General features: G+C 36.1%; 1 pseudogene; it reads left to right on the top strand.

Annotated features, from left to right (window-relative positions):
• Positions 1 to 15,569: 15,569 nt before the first annotated feature.
• On the top strand, positions 15,570 to 19,884 carry LOC100684567 (annotated as a pseudogene).
• The last annotated feature ends 1,185 nt before the right edge of the window (positions 19,885 to 21,069 follow it).

The following is a 21,069-nucleotide window of genomic DNA, read 5'->3' as shown; positions in this document are numbered from 1 at the left end:
GACTACATTCAGATGAAAGAAGATTAAATTATGTAGTGTATTTCTATGTAAGAGTATTCATATTAGCTACCCCTGGGGACTATCAATCTTGTATCAGTAGATGAGAAATTTGCCTAAATTAATCAACTAAATTGAGCATTTAAAAATTCTACTCATGTACTTTGGACCTAGCAGCATAATCTAATATTCAGGTGGCAAATATTTTAATTGTTGAATAAGTGCTTGGAGAAAAAGCTCCTCACAAATATCTATAGGACAAAGATAATATACAAATTGTATATATTCCAAGGAATTCAGGCTTCTAGATTAAACCCTAGAACAGACCAATGCATACCTGCCTACATCAAAGAACCCTTGTGAATGATGTTAGCAATTACAAATGACATTGGAAGTTGCAAATTAAATAGGCACTGTGATAGAGTTCCAGAATTGGAAAGAGCTAGACTTCTAGGTCAAACCTCTAGTTGAGATGAACACCCTAAGTCCCAGAAAGAGAAGTTATCTGACTAATTTCATATAACTGGCCTATTGTCTAATTGCAGCTATAAAATTAGGAGAGAAGGAAACAAAAACAATTAGCATGAAAAATCTCTTCTGTATCTTTTTTGTCATGTTAAGGTAGGTTTATGTGTTACTAAAATAGCAGTTTTTAAATAAAATATATCTGTTTGTTACGTATAGATTCATTACCAAAAGAGATTTTAAAGATTTATTTGCCTGATACGCACTATTATGAAATTAAAAGTCACCAAAGGTAATTTCAGTTAAATAATCCTCAGAAAGACAAATACCTTCCTCATTGTAGAAAAAGTCTCACCTCATCCTACCCTTCTATATGCAACATTTACATGCAGATTCTTGAAAGAAACAGAATTATGAACCAAGCCAAAACCTATAAAATCCTTCCCCTGAATCATGTTACACTGGATATAATCTAACAATATCTCACTAAATATAAACTATCCAAATGGGGCTTATATCCATTGCTGGATATTTTGTGCTTAATAAAATAAATATGAAAACTCAGGACAAAAATTAGGTGAGAATCTCTGTGGTCCCAGATCATATTTTTTTTTTCAATTTCACTAACGTTGACATTAATAAAATAAATAAGAATGCAAAGGAAAGTCCAAATCTTAGAAAAATAGGGTTGTTTCCCTCCCTAAAATTATAATTATTTAACTTACTATAGAGTTTCTACATTATTAAACTTCAGAATCACTAGAACCCAATGCTTTTATGCTTTTTATTTAATTAGGAAAATATGTTTCTTCTTTCATGAGTTACCCAGTTTAAATCTGAAGGACATAATATTGTGAAAATGAATCAAAACAGAAATTTTGTACTGGGAAAAATAAATCTGGAGTAATCAATCACCTCAACAGGCAACGTTATTTTATATTATATAGTCAAATTCCTGAGTAACCAGACACTGACAGTCACATTGGTCTTACTTGAATATATCTGAAAAGAGAGATTCCTTTACCCCTATAGAGAGATGATTTAGATCATTGCTTTTTAGGGACCCATTACAGTCCATGACAAAAATATTCAAAGATCCAAAGCAAATGAGAAAAATGAGCTTATAGAGTTCTAGATTAATGAAAAGGTATTTCATTGACCCAATTGCATTTTATTATTTTTATTTCTATGGGAGCATGTGCGAGTGTAGGATATAGTCAAAATATCTTCATTCTTAAAGTTTATGATTGTATTAGTTCTTTTTTTCTTATCAGGTAATGTTATTACATGAAAAGCAATTGCAAATGGTAATCTTATGTTAATCTTTCTTTTGCTAGCTCATATGAATATATTTGCACACTTTTAAAAGTCAAGAAAACACTCAATTATTTGAACTTTCTGCTCTCTTTTTTTCCCAGTGGTTTTATTACATTTTGAAATCTGTTAACTTCTCAATTCCATGTTGAAAAACCATTCTCCCTTTGAACATCTGAGTGTAATTCTATTAGAAAGACTTACCAGTCCATAATGTAGAATATATACAAATTCTGGGAATTCATTAAAACATTAAATTGGATTTTGATATTTCCAAGCCCCCTTGATCACATTCTAAAACCTGATACAATATATGTTCATTTTTGTTAACTTGTGTGACTATGAGGGCAAATTTTGTGACACTATCCCCAGAGCAAAAGCATTGAGGTGTCCTATACCTAATACAGAGATGGTAATAGTGGTATTAAATAAAGCTCTAGCTTTAAATTCTGTCAAAGTTGTTTTCTAATCCTCATCTTACTATTATAGATGTATAAGCCCCTGCTCCTAGAGTCCTAGATCAATTAATCAGGAAAGAATATCCATTCTAAATTTGATCTTAACAAAATAATAAAACCTTAAAATATATGAGGTAAAACGTAATAGATCTCTTCAGCCATCATTTCTAATGCTTTGTCAACCTTCCCTCTATTTTCTTTCTAGAATTTAATCAGATGTGCAATAGGCCTTCGCTCCTCCATTTTGCTTACCATCCCATTTTGTCCTCATGGCTGTCGGTTTGTGCTGAAGGCAATGTTTTTAGGTATATCTTGCAGTTTTAAATGCTCTCTTTTCCTATGTCTAAGCTACAAACTCATTCATGGAGTCTAATGCCAATGATCATACTTCTCTCTTTTTTTAAAAAAAGATTTTTATTCATTTACTTGAGAGAGAGAGAGAGCAGGAGGAGGGGCAGAGAGAGAAGGAGAGAATCTTCAAGCAGACTCCACCCAGAGCTGGTCCCAGAGCTCAATCTTATGACACTGAGATCATGACTTGGGCTGAAACCAAGAGATGGAAGCATAACCGACTGAGTCACCCAGGCGCCCCCAATGATCAGTTTTCAATCCTAGACTTATTTTCAAACAACCCTGGTAGCTTTCGATAGTCTCCTATTATCTGATTATTTTTAATTTATTATTTCTTAAAAGAATTTAAAAACATTATTATTTATGGTACACATGATTTTTAAATACCTAAAGTCTTTGGTGACCAAGCTAAAGTCTTTGGTGACCAAGACTGCTGTTTGTATTTCCTGCTATGTTGAGTGTTTTTTAAAGTATTTGATATGTGTTTATTTTAATTTGAATGATTTCAGGACGCCTGTGTGGCTTAGTGGTTGTGCATCAGACGTTGGCTCAGGATGTGACCCTGGGGTCCCTGGATCCAGTCCTGCATTGGGGTCCCCACAGGGAGTATGCTGCTTCCTCTGCCTATGTCTCTGCCTCTCTCTGTCTCTCATGAATAAATAATACATTTAAAAAATTTTTTTAATTTGAATGATTTCAGTTGATGGAATTTCTAAAAAAATTAAAGATACTTTCTTGCAAACATTATTTGCATTTTCATTTGCAGGGAGGCACTGAGGAGCTAATGATTAGATGGCTTGAGGTACTTTTGAAAATGGTTAATTAGCAGACTGTAGACTTTTATTTATTTAGAAATATATATTGTTTTATATTCCATGATAGAGAAACAGTTGGGAAGCACTGCTTCATACTATCTAGTCAAAGTATCTACTATTAGAAATATAGAAGTGAAAACAGTAGTTTCTTATTAAATATCTTCTTAAAGTCCCAGTTGCATAGTTGCTGTGTCTTTAGCAATAATTATAGCATGTATTTGGCATTATTACCTGAAAAGGTTTGGATATGATGTATTACACTGATCTGAAAAAGAACTGTACAAGTGAGACAAGTGTGTGAACTTAATATTGAAAGGAAGAACAGTGTTTTGAATATATGTTGCTCACCTTATGCTTTTATTCTTACCTATATGTTTGCCATTTCTGATGTTCTTCTTTCTTGAATATGAAAGGTTCTATTTAGAAATATTCCCAATAACTTCCTGAAAAACTTCCTTTAACATCCATTGTAGTGATCATTCAGCAATGGATTCTTTATGTTTTCCCTTATCTGAAAGTGTCTTAAATTTGCCATGATTTTAGAAAGATAGTGTCATTGAATATAGAATATTTTGTTGGCAGTTATTTTTCCCTTAAACAATTCTTTTAAGTTTTATATAAATTCCAGTTTGTCAACATACAACATAGTGTTAGTTTCAAGTGTACAATACAATGACTCAACGGTTCCAAACAATGCCTGGTGCTCCTCACGGCAAGCACCCTCCTTAATCTCCATCACCTACTTTACTCATTGCCCCACCCATCTTCCCTCTGGTAACCATCAGTTTGTTCTCTAGAGTTAAGAGTCTATTCTTACTTCCCTTCAACAATTTGAAGGTATTTTTCACTATGTTCTGTCTCCTGTAATTCATGATGAGAATGAGAGATTTTTAATAATCGTATCCCTATAAATGGCATGCAATTTTTCTCTGCTTTCAAGATTTTTCTCTACCTTTGTTGTTAAGCAGTTTATTTTTATATATAATTTCTTCATATTTATCTTGCTTAGGGTTTGATGAGCTTCTTGAATGTATAAATTTATAAATTTAAATAATTTAGCAAAATTTTAGCTATTGTCCTTTTCCCCTCTTATTATCTCTTTCCTTTGGTTCTAGCACTTCAATTTCATATATGTTAGATATTTTTATATTGCCCTGCAAATCCTTGAGACTCTACATTTTTTCCAACTTTTTTCCCTTTTTTTTATATAAGACAATTTCAAGTTTACTAATCATTTTTTCTGCTAATTCTCTATTTTTAAGACAATCTAGTGAAGTTTTCATATCATGTATTTTTCAATTATAAATTAAATTTCTGAATGAAATTCAAAATTCTCTATTTCTTGGATAGAAATGTTAAAATATCTTATTTTTTAATTGCAAGCATATTTTCTTTCTTGTACTTGAGCATAATTAGAACAGCTGCTTTAGAATATTTGAGGATAATTCTAACATCTGCATCATTTTTCTATTGCAATGAATCCCTTTCTCTTTTGAATTGGTCATATTTTCCTGGTTTTTCTTACATTAAGTGATTTGAGATTGTGTCCTAGACTTTGTGAAAATCATGCTAAGAAATCTATAGATTCTGTTGTACTTCTCTAAAAAAATGTTGATTTTCCTACTTTAGCAGGGACTCGGTATGGTTGAACTCAAATTTTAACTTCTTTTAGGCAGCAGCTCAAATCCATGTTTTTATCCTTAGCTGGAATGTAGCTTTCACATGCATCAGACAGAAACTTGGAAAAATTTTAGACATAGAACTTGGTGCACATCTTTTATTTTTTCTCATCTATGGGATTCACTCTTCATTTTTAGCATCTGTGGTTGCCCCAAACTCTGTTCTCTGGTATTTTAGTTTAGAAAGACTACAAATGGGCTATTGAAATTTTATTTACTCTATGTAGCAACCAACATTGGTCTGTCATAGACTAAAATTTATAAAAATGAGAAACTTTTACCTTGCTCTACTTATTACAAGTGTCACTTTCCCCCTCCAAAATGTGCCTGCTTTTATTAATGATTCAGTGGCTTCAGGTCATTGTGTGTGTATAGGAATGTGTGTTTTTTTTTTTTTTTAAGATTTTATTTATTTATTCGTGAGAGACAGAGGCAGAGACACAGGCAGAGGGAGAAGCAGGCTCCATGCAGGGAGCCTGATGTGGGACTCGATCCCCGGTCTCCAGGATCACACCCTGAGCTGAAGACAGCACTAAACCGCTGAGCCACCCAGGCTGCCCGGAATGTGTGTGTTTTTAAAGGATGTTTAGTTGAAGGGCAATGAAGTTTTGGTATATCCAAGATGCTTATGTGTCATCATCTAAATCTACTGGCAAATATTATAAATTAAAACTACCTATTTCAAACACATTTTTGTGTAAGGATCCTTTTGTGTAAAGGAGGATAAATCTATCCTGAGTTTGGGGGCCACCTATTGCACAAATTTTGCCCAAGAAAAATTATTCCAGTGTGATATATAATTCCCAAAATGTCTGGTTCATTGGTAGATTGCTAATTAAAATCTCTAATTTCTATTTTTCATTTAAAATTCTTATCTCCCTGAGATTTGGGTGTTCACTGTTTGATCCTAGTGTCTAGTACATTGTTTTGCTGATAGAGAATATGATATATTTTAATTGAATATATTAGAAAAAGGAAGAATGAATATATGCATGGCTGTAAGTCTATTAATCTTTATTTTTTCCAAATCCACCCTGAGAAAACCACATATGTTTGTCAAAAAAAAACTTTAGACCAGAACTTAACAAATTATTAGAAGCTTTAATGATACTAGGGATACCGTTCTGAGTTTCTTTTAATTACTTATCCTTTTCTCCTCCCAGTTTCTTTCAATTCTTCCTTTCCTCATAAATCATGCCCCTTTAAAGACTGGAAGTTACATTGGGGGGGGGGGGATATGTTACTGGGTTGCTGAAGATAAGAAATCTTGGAATGAAAGCAAAAATGACTGTGCCATGAAAAATTTACATCTCATGGTGATTCAAGACTTCATTGATACGGTGAGATATCAAACTTAGAGATTATAGCATCCTTCACATTTTCAATGCATTTGTTGTGCTACATCTTAAAAATGTCTATGAAATAAACTTTAAACTTCATTGCTTTTAACTACATAAATGATTCAATGAATGAATCATTGAACTACAGGATTATTTTAGGCTTTTTGTTTTCTTTTTTGGCTATGGATTGGAGGAATTCATTTGGTACTATACACCTAAATTCTTCTCCACAAGGGATCCCACTGCTTACTAGATTCCATTTTAAAATGTAAAACAGTAAATATCTTACATCATCTCTCATGTTTATTGCAATGTTCACAAAAGCTGCAATCAGATATGGCAGCTACAATTAAGATGATACTGAGAGAAAAGAAATACAGAATAATCCTCCTTAACATTTCATTCTCCTTTAAGCAGAATACTTTGGTAACTCTGGTTCAACTCAATTTTTACTACATGAATATTGGACACTATACTTTCAATTAATAAAGCAAATATAGATGTTAATTAGCAAGCAGCAGATAAGGATACTCAGGATGAAGACTTGTGTATTGGAAAGACAAGTCATGTCAAAGTTTCCACTTCTGAAAACCCAATGACCAGCAGTGCTTTAAAACCTTAGTTGATTAATAGCCATCTGGAGGACAGCACAGCTGTTGAAACTTCTGAAGAGAAAAAGAAAGAAAAAAAAAAAAACCTATTCTGAGTTTCACAGGAATCCGCCACAAGAAGACAAACAAAAACAGAAGTAAATTATCTTCTCACCCTAACCAGTATAACTGCCAATCTCAAACTGTAAGACTGCCTATCAGATGCAGTTCAAATTGATTCAAATATGAGCCCAATCCAGGATACATAAAGAGCTGAAAAGAGATCTGCTTTCTTCTCCAAGAGATCAATTTTAAGACGAGAAAGAGGAAGCGGGTATCAACTAGAAAGCTTCTCTGAAAGGGATAAATAAGAAATCATTGCATGGAGAAACTGTGCAACGAAAGATTTCAATCAGAAGCTCATCTATTTCCTGCTCACCATCAAAGGGAAGGATGCTGAAATGCAGAAAAGACATATCTTCTAGGCCATTGATAAACCAGATTGGGGTGACTAGCAGACTGAGACGATTTTTTTTTACTTTTTATTTAAATTCAGTTCAGTCAACATATAGTATATTATTACTTTCAGGGGTAGAATTCAGCAACCCTAAGTTCAGAAACAGTGGTCTTGGGATGCCTGGATGGCTCAGCGGTTGAGCATCTGCCTTTGGCCTAGGACTTGATCCTGGGGTTAGGGATTGGGTCCCACCTTGGACTCCTTGGGAGGAGTCTGCTTCTCCCTCTGTTTGTGTCTCTGCCTCTTTCTCTATGTATCTCATGAATAAATAAAATCTTAAAAAAAAGAAACAGTGGTCTTCTTCCTGTTCAGATGACCTCTCTCACATTATTCCTAAGCAAATATATGGGCCAGATGTAATTGTTCCCTTTCATGGATAAATAAGAATCTGAAAGCAATCAACATAGGAAGTATGCATACATATTTCCACTTCCAAACTTCTCCAAAAAAGACAAGTAAAAGTCAAATAAAATATATATTATAAAAGAATAATTACTCCAAGAAACAGACAATAATTTTCTAGCCAATACTTTTCCAGCTCTCAAATAAGAGTAAAATTTTAAAAATAATTATTAGTGTATATAGAATTGCCATGTATCATCATATGGCAAAAAGAAGAAGAAAGAAAGAAAGAAAGAAAGAAAGAAAGAAAGAAAGAAAGAAAGAAAGAAAGAGAAAGAAGAAAGAAAGAAAGAAGAAAGAAAGAAAGAAAGAAAGAAAGAAAGAAAGAAAGAAAGAAAGAAAGAGAGAAAGAAAGAGGAGGAGGGAGGAAGAAGAAGAGAATGAGAAAAAGAGGTAAACAAACCACAACAACAAAAAACAACAACAATAAAATAGAAAAAAGCAAGAAGGTTTATAGCTTTCACTCTGTCATGCAAAGATCTTGAAGAAATGTTGCTACAACTTTTACAATGAGAAATAACCAAGTTAACTTTAAATTGCCAACTTGTTTCAAATCCATTGAAGAATTGAGTTTGCAGTGCCAAAATCCATGTTGAAACAGGTACCTGTGGGAGAGAGAAGACATATCCTCACTTACTTAGAACACACAAATCAGCTACCAGACATTAGAAAGAGGAGTTCAGTCAGAGTATTTGAAAAATGAGTGAAGTCTGAGTGTAAGTTGGCAAAATAGTGTGAAGCTCCTGGGCTCTGCAGAAATTGGGGAATTCTACAATCCATTGAAGGCTCTTTTTTTCCCTTTTCTTTTCTTTCTTCTTTTTTTTCCTGTAAATGCCACTGGTTCCCAAGATTGGAAAGAACCAAGAGAAAGTGTCCATTGTGGTGCAAACCTGGGAGAAGAAAATAGCAATGACACGGAAGAAGCAAGGAATTCCACCTAAATCCTTGTCCCCTCTCTGAGCTACAGGACAACAGCTTTCATGTGTGTTGGTGGGAAGGACAAGTGTCCTTAGGGACCTGATCAAGCATCACTGCAGGTGCAAAAGAGGATTTCGGGCAAGAGATACTCCTGTGGGAGGGGTAAGAACGCACAATGGGACCACAACTATACGCAGGGTAGGGGCAGCAGAAGGGAGAAAGCTCATGGAGAAGACACAGAGATGAGTGGCTGCCTAAGACCGAGGCATAATCAGATCAAGAAGACCATTGCCTCTGCTGCCTTTCACTGTCAAGCTAACAAGTTTCAAACAAGAAGTCAAGAAGAACACTGCTGAGTGAGGAACAGAGGAAGAACACTGTGTAAAAAGGTCTTCTCTGAGGCATGATGTGAAGGGGAACCTAAACGCCCAGGTCAAGGAGACGTCTTTCTGACAAACAAGCAAACAAACCCCATCAAACACAAGATATCATAACAGGAATTTGAAACCTGTGGAAGCTTTGCGGGTAACCAGAGCAACAATAAATCACAAACTCACCCCCATAACTATTGACTTAAACCCCACATGAATGACCTATGAGAAGGAACTCTACTCATTTCTATGCACAAAACTATTTAAGCCAGTCTCCACTATACTAGACAGCTTTCAACAATCAAGTACGAGGTATATAAAAAGACAAGAAGAAACAAGACACTTCCAAGAACAAGGAGGACTGTTGCACAATGATAAAGGGGCTGTATGAGTTTGCTAGGGCTGCCATAGCAAAGTACCATGAATTTAATGACTTAAGCAACAGAAATTAATTTCTTTTGTTTCTGAAGACTGCAAGTCCAAGATCGAGGTATTGGCAGGTTTTGTTTCTCATGGTGACTCTCTCCTTGGCTTTTAGCTGGCCACCTTCTTACTACATCCTCACATGTTCTTTCCTCTATGTATGTATATCGGTGTCTCTCTGTGTGTCCAAATTTTTCTCATAAAGACACCATCAGATTGAATTAAGACCCACTCTAATAGCCCTACTTTAGTTTACTGACCTCTTTAAAGGCTCTGACTTCAAATGCAATCATATTTTGAAGTACTGGGGGTTAAAACTGCAACATATAAATTTTAGAGAGACGCAATTCGGTCCATAATATTCTACCCTCTGGCCCCTAAGTCCCATCATAGGGGTCAACTATATATATGGAGAAATTCACAATTATAGGTGAAGTTGTCAACAACTCCTCTTTGAGTAACTGATAAAACAAGTCCAATAAGTAAATAAATAAATAAATAAATAAATAAATAAATGCCTGAACAATACTATCAACCAATTAGACCTAATTAATCTTATAGAAAACTGTATCCAACAAAGTAGAATCCGTATTTTTTTTCAATACACCTGGAACTTTCCTGAAACAGTCCGTATTTGGAAACGTAATAAACTTTTAAAAATTACAAATATATATATTATACAAGGCATGTCAGACCATAACAAAATAAAACTTGAAATTAGGAACAGAATAATATTCAAAAAAAAAAAAGAAGAATATTCAGAAAATGCCCAAATATTTGAAAATTAAACAACCACTTCTTAATAATGTATGGGCCAAAGAAGTGATCAGAGAAAAATTTTAAACTATATTATGAACTGAATGAAAACATTTTAACATATCAAAATTCACAGGTTTCAGCTTAAGAAGAACTTGGAAATTTATAGCATTAAGTGCTTATATTTGAAAAGAAAATAATATAAAATCAATCATCTACGCTTCCGTTAAAAAAAAAAAGGACTAGAAAAAAGCAAACTAAACCCAAAACAAGCAGAAGGGTGAAAGATGTACACTACTCTATGTCAAGTCTTACTATAAAGCAAAATTAGTTAATATGGTGTGAAATTGGCAAAAGAGAAATATGCAGATCAGTGGAACTGAATAGAGACCAGAAATAGGCCTATCAAAATTTAGCCAACTGATTTTTTTTATCATAGTGCAAAGATAATTCAATGGAAAAACACTATTCTCTCTCTTATATGCCTAATGACTATTTCTTTTCCTACAAACAGTTATGACATTTAGCATAAGAGTTTGGCTGCATGTGACAGAGAACAAAAATCACTATAGCTTAAACCAGGTGGACGTTTACTTTGTTTATTGAATCTAAAACACTGTTAATTATAAGATGTAACATTGGTACCCTTAAAAGCATTAGTACAGTTAAAAAGGAAAAACAAAGACAGAGAGAGGCAGAGACACAGGTAGAGGGAGAAGTAGGCTCCATGCAGGAAGTTGATGTGAGATTCGATCCCAGGACCAGGATCACGCCCTGAGCCAAAGGCAGATGCTCAACAGCTGGACCACCCAGGCATCCCAAAAACTAAGCTTCTGATTAAACTACTACAAGCCATAGATTGTTTGATGTTTCCAATTTTGAAGCATTAAAATAGGGGGGGAAAATCTGTCCATTCTACATGCAATAGGTCATATTACTCATATTGTAGTCCATACAGTTATGGATTTCTGGTCTCATCAGTGGGGTGCTGTCCATGTTTTCCTATTTCTGGTTGATTCACCACCATGTCCACATTCTAGCCATCAGAAAAGAGGGAAATGATGAATGGAAGGGTATAGTCCAACATTTTTAAATGCTTGATTAGAATTTCCGTATCACTTCCATTCTAATCCATTGGCCAGAAATTAAGTCAATCACATTGCCACACTTAGCCAAAAGGCAGCCTGGGAAATGTAGCCTTTATTATGTCTGGCCATATATATGGCTCAGGGGTTACATTACTATAGAAAAAGATATTAAGAAACTATAAACAGTATTATCACATGAGCTCAGATTTGCTTTCTTTCTTTAATTTTCCCTGTATACATTCCTCCTTCTATATATTATTTCATACTCATATTTAATAATAACCACTAACATTTGTGTAATGAGAATTTATTACATGCCAAGCAGTACATAATAATATTACTTAATAGCAAAATAATAGTAGCTCTTTGAGATAGGTACTATTATAATCTGAGTTGCAGAGATTGGAGAAAAGAGAAGTAAAAAGATTTAATAACAGTGCAGAGGCACAGAAGTAAATTGTAGAGCTAAGACTCAACTTTGGAAGTTTGACTTCACAGCCTTAGTATCTCCTGCAATTGTACATAATTCTACCTTAATGCCATTATACTGCACAGCAGCAGTTTGTCCTTCCACTTTGATTTGTTGGATAAAGGTGAAGTAGGGGCACCTGGGTAGCTCAGATCATGATCTTAGGGTCCTGGAATCCAGCCCCATGTCAGGCTCCCTGCTCAGAGGGGAGTCTGCTTGTCCTTCTCCCTCTGCCACTCCCCCCAACTTGTGCACTCGCGTGCTCTCCTCTCTCTCAAATAAATAAATCTTTTTAAAAGAAGAAAAAAGAAAGGAAAGAAAAACAGGAAGTATGTCCTACCTGCTTGGCCCTGCTTCTAGCACAGGGTCAAGCACATAGAAGATTTGCTGGAGATATTTTCTTTTTGTATCTGTAAGAATCTGCCAGTTGTTTCATATAGATTTCCTATTCTCTTTAGAGTTTCTAGGGGTACCTAGATACTTCAGCATTATACTGGATTGGCTTGACTATTCCACCTGGAGGGGAATCATGGACCAGGGGAGACAACAGCCTTTTTGACTCCGTCTGTGAGTTTATTGTATTTTAGCTTTTTTTGCAGTATTAATCCCATATTGTGTGATAAGAAAGAGTCATCTGATGTTATTGGGCTTGAACTAGGAAATAGGTTTAAATTTCCTGACCAACTCATGTGATCTGATAAAAATATATAATGGTCTACTCAGAAAGTTGAGAAGCAAAAGAAATCTTACTCTATCCACTCAGAAGATTTAGGTGAGAAATAGGGCTTGCCGATAGTACCTTTTTATTTTATCATTTTGTTTAAGAGGTAAATTGACAAGCTTAAAATCTCTTATAAGAGCACAAGTTTAGCTTACAAAATATAAATTTCTGCTCATTTCAATAATTTTTACATGAACAAAGCAAGAGGTGCCATTTTAGCATGATCTACATACATCTCTGACTAATCATTAACTATTAACTTCTCTTGAGAAATAAAACTGAAGGTGGGAAGAATTATTTTACCTATCATACAGTGTATTGTTTAAGTTGTTTTCATGATCTATTTTTATTTTAAAACTTAGAAAGTATTTCCTAGGCCCTCTTTAGTCTCTAGACATATGCTGATATAAAGATAAGCATTTTCTTTCTTCATAGGTTTTTAATAGAAGAAAAATGGAGAACCCAGAGCATGAAATGTGCCCAGATGTCTCGGATTAAGGTAGCCAGAGAAAAATATCAGAAAAATGATCAGTGGATTTGTTAACTGTAATCCACACTGCAGAAAATCAGTCTCCATTTCTCTGACTGAAAGACACCATGTCAAGTTCGATGTCAGACTCCATCAAAGACCAGAGGGCTCTGCGTGTGTGTGTATGTGTGTGTGTGCGTGCACATGCATGCTCATTCCTGTGAGTATAGTACTATTTCTCAGAGATGTAGGAAGGCTAATAGAGAAAATGAAGTGTCATAGAAACTGAGTAGATAGAATGAATACATTTTTTCATCTGAATTACCAATGACCCCCTTTTTGCCTGTATTTTTAGAACTTCAGTCTCCTCTACATCTTGTCTCTACAATATCCTTATTTAATCTGTTACATTCTTACAGCTTTCATGTACAAAGCAATTCATATCAAATTTATATCACAGGGGATCCCTGGGTGGCGCAGCGGTGTGGCGCCTGCCTTTGGCCCAGGGTGCGATCCTGGAGACCCGGGATCGAATCCCACATCGGGCTCCCGGTGCATGGAGCCTGCTTCTCCCTCTGCCTATGTCTCTGCCCTCTCTCTCTCTCTCTATCATAAATAAATAAAAATTAAAAAAAAATTTATATCACTAGCCCAGTCCTTCCCTGATCACCAGACTCACATATCCTAGTGCTTATTTAACATAGCAAATCTAAAATCTCAAAAGCATTTCAAACTCAATGTATAAGAATAATTAGTGAACTCTCCTCACCAAAGGAACCAGCCTCCAGCACACAGCCTCTCAGTCAATGGCACAACACACAAGAAATTACACAACCTATAAACCAGCTGCCTCATCACCAGCCTCTTTCTGGCCCATGCTTCCAGGCTGCTCTCCATTCTACCTCTCACAAAACCAAGTCTTGTCACCTTTTTTACTAAATATCTCTTAAACCTGACCTCTTCTCTTCCTTGCTTTCACAAACTTAATACCAAAGTACTAAAATATTAAATAACTGCCATTAAATAATACCAAAGTACTAAAATATTAAATAACTGCCATTAAATAATACCAAAGTACTAAAATATTAAATAACTGCCATAACAGTCTTCCTGTTCTAACACATCTGACATGTAATCTAAGTGATATTTAAAATATATATACACTAATGACATAACCCTTCTTTTGAAAAATGCTTCAACATCTTTCTTAGAATAACACCAAACTCCATAACACAGCTTAGAAATCCCTTGTCAGGTCTAATCCTTGCTTACGTTGTCAGTATCTGTCTACACAAAATTTACCCAAACTCCCAGCACCACAACCCCCTAAATTAATTTCAGGAACTGAAACAGAGTTCCACCACACTACATTTACAGACATTTTCCTTATACCTGGAATTCTCTTTTCTCTCTTCTTCATCAAGTCAACTCTCAAACTTTATATATAAGCCAAATGTTTAAGGATCCTTCCTTGAACTCCATGACAAGGTCAAATATCCCAACATTACAATCCCCTCCCCAGTACTTATCACATTTTTGGTCTTACATATATCAGTTTTTGAGTGATATATGATTAATGTTCTCCACTCTCACCTGACTGTAAATTACATAAAGTTTCAATATTTGTTTTTATATTTCTAGTGCCTTTTAAAGTCTCTAGCACATAATAAATACTAAAAAAAATTATTTACTGTATTGTTTTCTCTAAGTGATCACAGAAGTAAAATACTGATGTGTGGCTGAGGAGCTGGCTACAAAAGAAACAGCAACTCAGGGATCCCTGGGTGGCGCAGCGGTTTAGCGCCTGCCTTTGGCCCAGGGCGCGATCCTGGAGACCCGGGATCGAATCCCACGTCGGGCTCCCAGTGCATGGAGCCTGCTTCTCCCTCTGCCTATGTCTCTGCCTCTCTCTCTCTCTCTCTGTGTGTGACTATCATAAATAAATAAAAATTAAAAAAAAAAAAGAAACAGCAACTCAGACAGTGAAGGCTTCATTGGTAAGTCATTGAGTGCCAGGAGAAAACTGAAGAATTGTTCTACTTGTGTGACTGATATAAAAAGAAAATCCTATAAATGCCAAGGGAGTTTGTATGAAGGGCTAAATGCTTCAGAGACAAACTTTTTTATGATGTTTATCCTCATCTCTTTATGGTGATCATGTCCTTACAAGCTTTCTTGTGCATCATATCATAACATTATAAACCAACTTGTATATGTTGAGTTGGATAGTGTATATAAACTTAAAGCATTTGTATTACGGCTTGTTAACGACTATATTCCAGGGGAAAATAAGTTTTATTTTATGAGCACAGTAGTGTTTATAAAACTATAAGAATATTTATTAGCCCGATTTTCAGACTAAACTACTTGAAAATACGGAATATTTCATGGGACAATAATCACCAAAGATTTGCTGTGTACAGTGGATGGACACAAAACTACCTAACACTTTGTACTGCAAGTACTCTGCAAGGTCTTGGGATTCAGGCAGTGCTGCTGACTGTGCAGGTATTCTGGTTTGCATTCATCCGCTAAAAGGCATGGGATGGGGGTATTTCCTGCTCATATGATTCTAGGATAGAGTCTAGCAAGTGATTCTACGGTGGTCTCAGAATCATTTGTTTGGTAATCTTGCCTCAGATATTTTGGAAATGATCCCTTCTTACTTTCTTTCTCCTCTCATATTTGGAAATACATTCTTTTTTACATATATATCCAGGAGTTCTTGGATTATAGTGTTCAGGAGCAAGAAGCTACTGGCATCCACATGGCCAGCTGTAGGGTTTTCCCAGGGAGAAGTCTCTGTTAGATGAAGAAAATAGGCAGACCTATGAGGCTGACCTAAGCCACAATTTCATTAATCAGTTGACCTCCTTATGTCCCTACTCTGATCAGTATAATACAATGATGGTTTGAGTCTCTTGAAATTAGTGTTCATTCAGAGTCAATGTCCAATAACACTTCAAAAGTCTGATTGTTTCTCTTCCCTCAATGAAAGACTAATGGTCGTAGATCTCTTTGGGGAGTGGAAAAAAAATGAACTATATAATTTTTTTTTCTGTTTAATAGAGTTATTTCTCAAAGACTTGCCCCCCACTTTTAATTTAAAAGATTCTGGGTCTGGGACACCTGGGTGGCTCAGCAGTTGAGCATCTGCCTTTAGCTTAGGGTGTGATTCTGGAGTCCCAGGATCAAGTCCCGCATTAGGCTTCTTACAGGGACCCTGCTTCTCCCTCTGCCTATGTATCTGCCTATGTGTGTGTGTGTGTGTGTGTGTGTGTGTTTTTCTCATGAATAAATAAATAAAATCTTTAAAAAAAAAAAAGATTCTGCATCTGTAAAATAGCTCAAGTAAGCAAATTGAGCAGACATGACCTCTTACAGAATTCAGGTTAGACTTCTGGTCACTTGACCATCTACTTAAGTGAGGACATTACAGGTGCTTCAAGCAAAGTAAGGCTAACCTACTTGGATGGGAGTGGAAAGGCTACATTTACTGGCAAAAAGGATGCAATAGAATTTGGGGTTTCATGTCCCTAGCTCGATTAGAATCTTCCCATATGTCCTGATTCCAGTTTTCAAGATCTCAATCCTTCCCAGCCAGTGTCTTCACATTAACAGAAGACATTTTGCAATGCTTAAAAATCCAGAAATTCCCTCTCTTCAGTCCCTCACAATGCTGCAAATGTGGCCGAAAGTTTCATCTTTCGGCCAAATTCCCTAAAAAATGTCCAGCTATATCTAGGAACTTTCTACCTTGCCTCTTGACATTTTACCTGATAACAAAAACAAGCAGTGCCCACTCTCTCCAGCAGATGGAGCCATTAAACAAACGTGTCCTTAGGAAGACATCAGAAAACTTAGCTAACCCCTTTTCTGTATGGTCGGTCATCTGAGACATTGATAGCAACAGTTAACATCAGTAACTGACTTAACTACAGCTTACAGTTAAGAAAAGAAAAAAAATGCAATTAGTAGATACCATAAAAAAGCTTACGGAATGAGAGAAAATAATTAATTTTTATCTATTTTATAAAGCCCTGACCACAGAAGAGGCAAATTGATATGGAGGTGAGAGCATAAAAGCATGAGCTGACCTGTCTTCAGAGCTTAGTGAACTTGTGGTCTCTAGTGATACTTGGAATAACATGAGGGAGGTGAGCATGCACATCCTAGTGAGTGAGGGTGGGAGGGGACTGAGAGGAAGTTTTAAGATCCCTGCTGCCAGGCAAGCTGTTTACTGTCATCTCTGTAACGTAACCTGTACCAGAAACTGAAAGCTGAGATATATGAAGATTCACAATGAATCATTAGATCACTTTTTGCTCACCTCCACAATGCATCCAATTCCTTGGACAGCCCAATCAAATAGTTAAGTTAGCCTTAAAATTTGAAGAAGAGGAAAAAAAGCATGGAAACATATATGTAAATCAGTATTAACACATCTCACTTTTTAGTTTCCATTAACCAGAGAATCATACCACAGCACTCTAAATATAGAGGTGAACTATAAAACTGTCACAAAAACAAAAACTGTTTTTGATAAAAACAATGGCAACAGAACCAGGACAGTAAATCTGAACTATACCAGTTGTGGATGAAAGAAGAAAAAAAAAAAAAAGATCCAGTTACTATGAGATCAACAGGAATACTAAAAATTGGATGTTTCTGTGAAAAAAAAATGGCTACAGAGATATGATTTAGAAATCAATTTCATCAGAATGCTTAGAAGTTGAAATGAATAGGATCTCTGATGTAAATCGAACAAATAGAAGGTAACCATGCAAAATAATCCCAAATTTGCTTTAAACAGTTCACTCTCTTGAGCCTTCAATTTGAGTACTAAAAAGTCACCACTTAAATAGTATGTACTACTTATTGAGCATAGTTTTAAGGTGTTTTAAGAATTTTAAATATATATGAACCTTACCAAAAAGCTCCTAGGTAAGGGCTCCAGGAGTGGCTCAGTTGGTTAAGCATCTGACTCTTGATTTTGGTTCAGGTCAGGATCTCAGGGTTATGGGACCATGCCCCAAGGCTCCACACTCAGGCTCCACACTCAGTGGGGAGTCAGCTTGAGATTCTCTCTCCCCCTCCCCCTGTCCTTCTCCTACTGACCCTCTCTCAAATAAACAAATAAATCTCTTTTTTTTAAGCTGCTAGGTAGACACTGCTATGATTCTCATTTTAAAGATGAAGAAATTGGCAGAATTTCCAGAACACTTGGTGAGACGCGGAGGAGCAGCGGCTGCCCGAGCTGCGCCCAGCAACGTGCTCCTTCCCTCTCCTCCACACCGGCCTTGGCCCTCTCACTGGCTGTAGAAAATGGTGAAAGAAACCACTTACTGGGATCCCTGGGTGGCACAGCGGTTTAGCGCCTGCCTTTGGCCCAGGGAGCCGGTGCATGGAGCCTGCATGGAGCCTGCTTCTCCCTCTGCCTGTGTCTCTGCCTCTCTCTCTCTCTCTCTCTCTCTCTCTCTCTCTCTGTGTGTGTGTGTGTGACTATGATAAATAAATTTTTTAAAAAAGTAAAAAAAAAAGAAAAAGAAAAAGAAAAAGAAACCACTTACTATGATGTTTTGGGAGTCAAACCCAATACCACCCAGGAGGAATTGAAAAAGGCTTACAGGAAACTGGCCTTGAAGTACCACCCTGATAATCCAAATGAAGGAGAGAAGTTTAAACAGATTTCTCAAGATTATGAAGTGCTCTCTGATACAAAGAAAAGGGAATTACATGACAAAGGAGGAGAACAGGCAATTAAAGAAGGTGGAGCTGGTGGTGGTTTTGGCTCCCCCATGGACATCTTTGGTATGTTTTTTGGAGGAGGAGGCAGGATGCAGAGAGAACGGAGAGGTAAAAATGTTGTACATCAGCTCTCAGTAACCTTAGAAGATTTATATAATGGCACAACAAGAAAACTAGCTCTGCGAAAGAATGTGATTTGCAATAAATGTGAAGGCCCAGGTGGTAAGAAAGGAGCAGTCGAATGTTGTCCCAATTGCTGAGGTACTGGAATGCAAATAAGAACTCATCAGATAGGATCTGGAATGGTTCAGCAAATTCAATCTGTGTGCATGGAGTGCTAGGGCCATGGGGAACGCATCAGTCCTAAAGATAGATGTAAAAGCTGCAACGGAAGGAAGATACTTCGAGAGAAGAAGATTCTAGAAGTGCATATTGACAAAAGTGTGAAAGATGACCAGAAGATAACATTCCATGGTGAGAGAGACCAAGAACCAGGACTGGAACCAGGAGATATTATCATTGTTTTAGATCAGAAGGACCATGCTGTTTTTACTCAATGAGGAGAAGATCTTTTCATGTGTATGGATATACAGCTGGTTGAAGCCCGGTGTGGCTTTCAAAAGCCAATATCTACTCTTGACAACTGAACCATCGTCATCACCTCTCATCCAGGTCAGATTGTCAAACATCGGGATATCAAGTGTGTGCTAAACGAAGGCATGCCAATTTATCGTAGACCATATGAGAAGGGTCGCCTAATCATCGAATTTAAGGAAAACTTCCCCAAGAATGGCTTTCTCTCTCCTGATAAACTTTCTTTACTGGAAAAACTCCTATCTGAGAGGAAAGAAGTAGAAGAGACTGATGAAATGGATCATGTAGAACTGGTGGACTTTGATCCCAATCAGGAAAGACAGCGCCATTACAATGGGGGAAGCATATGAGGATGATGAACATCATCCTAGGGGTGGTGTTCAGTGTCAGACCTCCTAATGGAGCCAGTGAATAGCACTGCTGCTGGCATTTTACATGCAGTAGTGAATGAGTGAAGGACTATAATCATAGCTCACTACTTGCTATTGTTTTTGTTTTAATATTCAACTATAAGAGTGTTTTAAAAGTTAAATGAAGAATAAACTCAAAAAGAAAAGCTCTGATTTTGCCCTGTGTGTATGATAACTTCAGTGTGCAAGATAAGTTTAATATTGTAAAAACTACTTTAAAAAAAAACCTCCCCTAGCATTTGTTAGGCCATACCTTGTAATTGATTGCAGCTCTGTGTATGAAACAGTTCAGGCTGAAGTGCTAGGTGTATGTATTGACTTCAGTGTATGACCCTTAATTGTTAAGCTATGAAGTTACAACTTGTATTTAATTGGCAATCAGACAAAGAATTTATTAATTTATAGAGAAGTGTTGGTCTATAGTTATGTTAAGTGGGATTCATTGTGATGCCCCTGCATTTTATTGCCTCAACTGTTACTTGAAGATGACATGCTATGTAATTTGGCCTATGGTATCAGTGATTGAAAGGATACCTCTCTAAAGAAGGGGTTTATCATATGCTGCTGCTTGAGGGCTTGCACTTGTAGAATTGCATTCCCTTCTGCTGTGCCATCTTATATATATATATTAATATATATATATATATATCAGTCCTGGTTACACTTTTTTTCCTTCTCTTTGGACCATGATAAACTTCAGAGTAGTGACTTCGGGAGCAGGGTAACTTAGAGTGAAGAAACATTGACGTGGAAAAGTTAATTTGCATGTATGAGACAGGAAGTTGTCTTCTAGGTATGTGACAGGCTTACTTTAAACCATCTAACTTATGCTCTGAAGTAACTGTAATTTCATGTTGGTAGTATAGCAAATTATGAGGAGCAGCTTTAATTGTATGTTTAAAAGTCATGTTCACAAGCTTAAATCTGGAATCAGAATTAAGCACTTGAAATGTATGAATGTCTCCTTAATATACTGATTACAAAGCATTTCCAATGTGTCACTACAGGCTCCCCAACCCCCCCCCCCCCCGATTGAAAGCACTGGTTTTTCACTAAAAAAATAAATAATAAATAAGGAAATAAATAAATAAATAAATAAATAAATAAATTAATTTATCCTTCTGGAGAATCTGAGTAAATTTTTAAAATCTCACATCTAGTAAGTGGCAAAGTC

Source organism: Canis lupus, chromosome 27, assembly GCF_011100685.1.
Source record: "Canis lupus familiaris isolate Mischka breed German Shepherd chromosome 27, alternate assembly UU_Cfam_GSD_1.0, whole genome shotgun sequence".
Lineage (NCBI taxonomy): Eukaryota > Metazoa > Chordata > Mammalia > Carnivora > Canidae > Canis > Canis lupus.
The sequence above is the reverse complement of the archived record's forward strand: the minus strand, read 5'-3'. Positions and strand labels throughout refer to the sequence as shown.